Source organism: Physella acuta, unplaced genomic scaffold, assembly GCF_028476545.2.
Source record: "Physella acuta isolate Inbredline_101_S28 unplaced genomic scaffold, ASM2847654v3 ptg000936l, whole genome shotgun sequence".
Lineage (NCBI taxonomy): Eukaryota > Metazoa > Mollusca > Gastropoda > Physidae > Physella > Physella acuta.
This window is the reverse complement of record NW_026732453.1, coordinates 142868-150580: the sequence shown is the minus strand read 5'-3', so window position 1 is coordinate 150580 and position 7713 is coordinate 142868. Positions and strand designations below refer to the sequence as shown.

The 7713-nt window shown below is 36.1% G+C and overlaps 1 long non-coding RNA gene across 1 annotated transcript; it reads right to left on the bottom strand.

Annotated features, from left to right (window-relative positions):
• Positions 1-3967: 3967 nt before the first annotated feature.
• Positions 3968-7472, bottom strand: LOC131953647 (uncharacterized). The gene is made up of 3 exons (XR_009388658.1): positions 7203-7472; positions 4911-4968; positions 3968-4672 (listed from the first exon to the last, which is right to left on the bottom strand). It is a non-coding gene; the product is annotated as an uncharacterized LOC131953647 (long non-coding RNA).
• Positions 7473-7713: the final 241 nt, after the last annotated feature.

The following is a 7713-nucleotide window of genomic DNA, read 5'->3' as shown; positions in this document are numbered from 1 at the left end:
AACAGAAACAGAAAAATGCGCAACCAGAAAAAACACAACGAAAAATGTGCAAAAGAGAAATTTAGCACAAAGACCATATGGACTAGATGACACATTTATACATGACTGTTAGGGCTGCTGTGAGAGTGTCGTGTTTGATCACGTGATCTACTACCATTTAAAGCGTACCACTCACCCACACATCCATCCACCCACCCACACACCCATCCATCCACCCAAACATCCATCCACCCACCGACACATCCATCCACCCACCCACACATCCATCCACCCACCGACACATCCATCCACCCACCCACCCACACACCCATCCACCCACCCACCCACACATCCATCCACCCACCCACCCACACATCCACCCACCCACCCACACATCCATCCACCCACCCACCCACACATCCACCCACCCACCGACACATCCATCCACCCACCCACCCACACATCCATCCACCCACCCACCCACACATCCACCCACCCACCGACACATCCATCCACCCACCCACACACCCATCCATCCACCCACCGACACATCCATCCACCCACCCACCCACACACCCATCCACCCACCCACCCACACATCCATCCACCCACCCACCCACACATCCACCCACCCACCCACACATCCATCCACCCACCCACCCACACATCCACCCACCCACCCACACATCCATCCACCCACCGACACATCCATCCACCCACCCACACTGCATATAAGTATTCGCATAGATTTAGAGTAGCGTCCCTTTTGTTTACATGTTTTCATTACCCTTCAAACAAAAGTCTATTTTTACAAGCTTTTATTTAACTCACTTCCTCTGTCGTCCGCCAGTCTGTCTTGACGGAAACGCAGGAGTCAAAATTCGGACAGTTCTACTTGACCGACACGATTCACAGTTGGCACATGGGTCAAGACATGAAGACAATGCAATCTGAAACTAAATTTGACTTAATTGGATGCCTAATTGATTTTTTATGAATTAATTAAAATTTGGACCGAATTAGTAGGCATGTCTAGCCAACCACACCACACGCGTCATCAATAACTGCGCCATCACGACCACGTAATGGCTGCGTTCAAAAACCATTGCGCGCCTACTGAACGTGATGTTCAGTAGGCGCGCAATGGTTTTTAGTCATGTAACTCTATTGTAAATAAAACATGTAAAGTACTGAAAAAAAAATTCATAAAAAACGTTTTAATAACAAGCTTTTATGTAATGATGCACTAAAAAGTAGAAAATAAATTATAGACTACTATTTAAATAACTATAAAGAAAAGCGTGGGTCACTTTAGTATCTATTGGATACCTTTACTAATGTTAAGGAAGACACCCACGCTTTTCTTTATAGTTATTTAAATAGTAGTCTATAATTTATTTTCTACTTTTTAGTGCATCATTACATAAAAGCTTGTTATTAAAACGTTTTTTATGAATTTTTTTAGTTATATTGAGATTAAAGAATGTAAATAAATAGTATACACAATTCTGTAGAATAGGAACGATTGGGAGGGAAGTGACATTTAGCGCAGTAAATTTAGAGGTTAGGTAGGGTATAATAAATGGTGGGGTTAGGAAAGTTAAGGGGTCCATTCTCTAATAGGCAATCTTTGTCTCTTTCGTACTTTCGTGTTGGTTTATTGTCGAACCTGTCCTCGCCTCACATCACAACAGTTGGGTGACGCTTACCGTTTAATGTTAAAATAAATAGCATGTAATTGAGTTAGTTCGAAGTGAGTTTTCATACAAGCCCAACGCACTATTTAAGGTTGTCGCAAAATGTAACATATATGTAACATATGTCAATGATGTCAATGAATTTTCATTAAAAAAAAGATGTTTAGTACAGTTTACGAAGCTTACGAACTTCGCCGATACTTTTTTGGTGGGTAGTTTGGTAAGTATGTAGGCGGATAGGTGGGTAGGTGGGTAAGTGGGTAGGTGGGTAGTTAGGTAGGTAGGTAGGTAGGTGGGTAGGTGGGTAGTAGGTAGGTAGGTGCGTCATGATGTGAAAAAATATTAAATACAAAATTGGTATTTTGGTGCGAATGAATGTTGTTACGAGAGATATGACGAATGCATGTTTGATGACGCGGATGAAAGGGAGTGAAGTTTTGCCATAGGAACGGGTTGTTACAGTATGCAAGCTAGGTAGTTCGGACTAGGGAGAATGTGAAAGATACTTCGTGTAATGTCGATAGTTTTATGTTTATACGAGAATAGTAGTTGAATAATTATTGACCAAGAAAATAATAGGCATTGTGTAAAGTGATTATCGCCTGTATCGTGGTGATGGGAATGCAGATGGTAGTGGTACGCTTTAAATGGTAGTAGATCACGTGATCAAACACGACACTCTCACAGCAGCCCTAACAGTCATGTATAAATGTGTCATCTAGTCCATACGGTCTTTGTGCTAAATTTCTCTTTTGCACATTTTTCGTTGTGTTTTTTCTGGTTGCGCATTTTTCTGTTTCTGTTTGCGCTTTTTTCCGTTTGCGCTTTTTTCTGTGTGCGCTTTTTTCTGTTTGCGCTTTTTTCCGTTTGCGCTTTTTTCTGTTTGCGCTTTTTTCTGTGTGCGCTTTTTTCTGTTTGCGCTTTTTTCCGTTTGCGCTTTTTTCTGTTTGCGCTTTTTTCCGTTTGCGCTTTTTTCCGTTTGCGCTTTTTTCCGTGTGCGCTTTTTTCTGTTTGCGCTTTTTTCCGTTTGCGCTTTTTTCTGTTTGCGCTTTTTTCCGTTTGCGCTTTTTTCTGTTTGCGCTTTTTTCTGTGTGCGCTTTTTTCTCTTTGCGCTTTTTTCTGTTTGCGCTTTTTTCTCTTTGCGCTTTTTTCCGTGTGCGCTTTTTTTTTGCGCTTTTTTCTGTTTGCGCTTTTTTCTGTGTGCGCTTTTTTCTCTTTGCGCTTTTTTCCGTTTGCGCTTTTTTCTCTTTGCGCTTTTTTCTGTGTGCGCTTTTTTCTCTTTGCGCTTTTTTCCGTGTGCGCTTATTTCCGTTGCGCTTTTTGATTTGCGCTTTTTTCCGTTGCGCTTTTTTCCGTTGCGGTTCTTTCCGGCCACCTTTTTAGTTATGCTTTTTAAAAATAGGCCTATATTTTACGACAACATAATCGTAATGAACAATAAAATGAATTTAAACAACTTTAGAATACACCTGTTTCGGCTAACATGAATGTTATTCTTCAAACTAGTAATGTTAAACGTGTCTTTTTCGCATTTTCGACTTATAAGCAATACAGTAAATTCCGATAACTTCCATATGCGTACAAGCAATGGCGTAGGCGAGGAGGGGTTTAATAGCGATTTAATAATGATACTTTCTTAACCCTCTACTGGACATCATGTTTGGTACCTTGCCCCCGGCAACTGGGTGGATTTGGATTACACCCAAGTTTTACTTCATAGTAAATGACTTCAGTTTTAATTATTGGAGTTGGTAGCAACATTGACACAGTTGAAGGTATTCAGAACAAGGTGGCCAGGAGAAATCACATTAATTAGTATAAAATTTACCATTACTAACAATAGGCCCTACTTAATTGTTTAATGTTGCTGGATATTAAGCCTGGTAGATATTTATGTTTATTAATTTGTACAGAAACAAAAAAAGGATTCCCAAACAAAGTTTTATTTTTCAGAAATAAAGAAAATGATACAAATCAATAAAGAACAGTTTTCAAATGAATTTGTATAAAAGTAATTATTATAAAATAGGAATATAGCATTGCATAGATAAAAATAAAATACTTGACACAAACAATATGAGGAATATTTTTTATCAGAGAGGAGAAAAATATATGATGTAGTTTGAAAATAATAATGTACAGAATGTAGCTTTTGCAGATTAAAATGAAAATTCTCATGCCTATATAATTTATTGAGTAAATGAAGCAATGCCCAAAACACTAGGCTAAATAATATACATGGGACAGGCATTGAAAACTACAAATTGCATAAAGTAAAGGTTACCCTATTTATTGGCTATATCCACAGTAAAGATTTATGGCTTTATTACCTGCTTGTAAAATTGTTAAGGAAAAAGTAAAGTATTGTTAACGGCACATGTTGTCATTTTTTGTGTTCTCGGCACATGTTGCCATTATGTGTGTTCTGGGAACATGTTGCCATTATTTGGCTGTGTTCTGGGAACATGTTGCCATTTTGTGTGTTCTGGGAACATGTTGCCATTTTGTGTGTTCTGGGAACATGTTGAAATTATGTGGCTGTGTTCTGGGAACATGTTGACATTATGTGGCTGTGTTCTGGGAACATGTTGCCATTTTGTGTGTTCTGGGAACATGTTGCCATTTTGTGTGTTCTGGGAACATGTTGACATTATGTGGCTGTGTTCTGGGAACATGTTTGTTTCATTTTTAAATATTATAATAAAACATTTTTAGAAATTCTATATTAGGAATTGTGTATATATATATAAATTTATATATTTAATAAGACAATTGGATGAATTATAATAAACAGCAAAAATGATTCAAATAAGTTTAGAAGTATTTGGCTTGATGTCCCAACAGTGAACTGTATTCCGAGCTTGTTTCCCTAGTGATAACCCATCTTTTTTGTGCCACCCTTCCAATCAAATATCCAGCTTTTTCTTGGCCTGTATCATAATGCTGGTCATAGACTTGCTTGATTTGTGTATCACAATATGATTTTGAATGTTCTTCTGTAAATGAAATAAAGACAAAATATTTTGAAATATTCTTTTGTGGAACTAGCAAGAGAAATACATTACACATTTATATTACTATCTCTACTATTTCTTTACTATAACTAATTACTTTGAAAAGATAAAGCACTGAACATGATGAATAACAAGAAACAAACATTATCAGCAAATATTATAGATTTAAAATTGTGTTCATTCATATTGAAGATTAATGAAGTAGACTATCAATATTTACCCTCTTGATAGCTGATACTTTGATTTGATGTCTTTACTTTAAGCTTACACATCAGTCTCTGTGTGGTAAAATATGAAATAATATGCTTCAATAAAACTGTTTCAGTATATTAATTATATTAGATAAGTACATAGTTTTGAGCTCTATAACAATATGTGTTTCAATTATCATTCAAATATAATACCCTCTATGTTGTACAACTCACTGATTTATTAGAATTTAACCCTTTCCCCGGCAACATATTTGGTACCCTGTCCCCGGCAACTGGGTGGATTACACCCGGAGACTTTCTTTTAGTAAATTCTTTTCTTTGTTCATTGTGGGGTGGGTAACAATACTGACACAGTTGAGGTATTCAGGGCACAGAGGCCATGGGGAACACAAGACATGTTGTTGTCAATGGGAAAGCTGTAATATGACACTACAGGTTGATGGGATTCTCAAGCAAGAGTTAACCTGTGGGTGGACGTATGTAGTGATTTATACTCTTTGCTGGAGCTCTGACTTGCAGTTACAAACAGAACTGTAGTTTAGAGTTACAATAGGTTAATGAAATGCAGGGGTAAGATTGCCTGTGGGAGGACATATAAGGTGATTTGTACTCTTTTAGGGAGCTCTGGAATGAAGATTAGTGTAACTTGACATTAACCTCATAAGGAGTACAAATGAGGACAAAAAGGCAAAATAACTTTGTAATGCTGCTTGAAAGTTGATACTGGGTAATGAGTTGATCAAACTAGGAGTGGGGTGGGTGTTCTACAGGTTGTGACCCTGAGAGTAAGGTTTATAAATAGCCATACACATTATTGAGAACACAACAGAAACAAGTCTTGAATGCTTTTGTCTAAACTCAAGGCTAATGATAAAGGAATATATTTGCCAGTTTTGGTTTAGCAGGTGAAAATTACCAACAAGTTTTGAGTCTGAATTATCAGTATCAGAGGTAGAAGATGAAGAATTGCAGCCATCAGTATCAGAGGTAGAAGATAATCCTGGTTCAGTTTCAACCAGCTCTGATGACGAGGGCTACCCAATATACTGCATTTCAACTATCAATAATGTGACAACAGTTTGCACACATAATGAAATGAAACTGATGGTGCAAAGTGAAGAAAAAGAAATATTTTCAGGAAAGACAAAGTAACAGTACACTGCCTGAAGTGCAAATCCCAGGAAAAATAAAAACAGACTCAAAATATTTCTTCTGTACATGAATACAAAAAGTAATACAACCAATATTTGACTTCATTAGCAGGGATTGAGAGAAAGCAAGAGGAGACACTGGCACTCTGCAGAATAACAATTTAGTTGTATGTCAATTCAGTTCTAATTATGTAAGTTTTTGAAGGCAGAATTTTCTATGAAGAGATTCATCAACCTTCTGGGTCATATTCACTTTCACAACAATAACACTAACAGTCCATCAGGCTCATGGTATATTTGCTCCCATTATGGTAGATATTCCATACAAATTTAGCAGGGTGCTATGTTTCTGGAGAGATCATTACTAATTGGGCAACTGGTTGAATTAAGAGATGGGAGTAGATTTATCCAATACATACCAAGCAATTCCGATAAGTATGGAATTAAAATATTTAGGGCATGTGACTCATGTAACACCACTAAAAGGGTGCCTATATTTTGTCAAAGAAAACTAAAGTTCCCTACCAGCAAAAGGAAATGTCCAGTTATTTTAATTTTATCTAACAACTGTGCTCTCTGAGGTGCAAATTATTAAAACGTGTTAATGTTCTATTATTTTATTACTAAAGTTGATTACTTCAATTCTGTTTGATATATTTGTTTCTCAAATACCTTCAGATTGGTATTTTATAGTTAAACTTTGAAAATGTAACACAATGACTTAACCCACAATGAGTAAAAACATATATTTAGAAGCCAGTTTATAAGGTATAAATATTTTTCCCATTCAAAATTGTGTACGGGTGTGTAAAACCCAGTTGCCAGGGACCGTATAAAAAAATTTCAAACCCTCATAAAAAAAATTTTTACGCATATTTTTTAAATTTACAACCTCCAATGTGTTCATCCCAACCACCTTATAGATGGGAATGAGGCCCAAAAAAATTTATTAAACGAGACTCGAGATATGAGCAAAAATATAGCGACTTCGGGTCGATTACACCCAGTCGCCGGGGAAAGGGTTTAAGAAAAGACAATAATTAATAAAATATTTTGGATTAAAATCCATTATATTTATTATAACATATAATGCTATCTCTTGCTATAATAATTACTTTAAAAAATGGGTTATGCCTATAGTACAGTTACCTGAGGATGAAACTAGGCACAGTGTATAGTCCACGGAGACTGATTAATATCACTTGTAATTGAACATCAGTTGTAGTTATGAAATCTGGATGGCCAAACACACACTCATAGTCCTGAAAAGCAATTTACACATAGATTAGCAAGAATATCTCACAAATTATTAAATTAAAGCTAACCCTTATTTAGTGCAATCCATCAAAGTAGTAGCATTTTTGTTAAGTTGTAGACACAATACAAAGTAATGTTTGTTCTGTGATTTACATACTTTTATAAAATAGCAATATATATATATATATATATATATATATATATATATATATATATATATATATATATATATATATTCATTGTAAATTTTAGTTATGTCTTGCTATTAAATTTATTTACTCGACTGATCTAAACTCACTTTATTTAAACATAATATAGTGGATAAGTATAGTGATTTTATTATTCAGCAATAAATAGCAGGCCTAAAAAATTTTAAATAGTAACGTTTGCGAATGAACACATT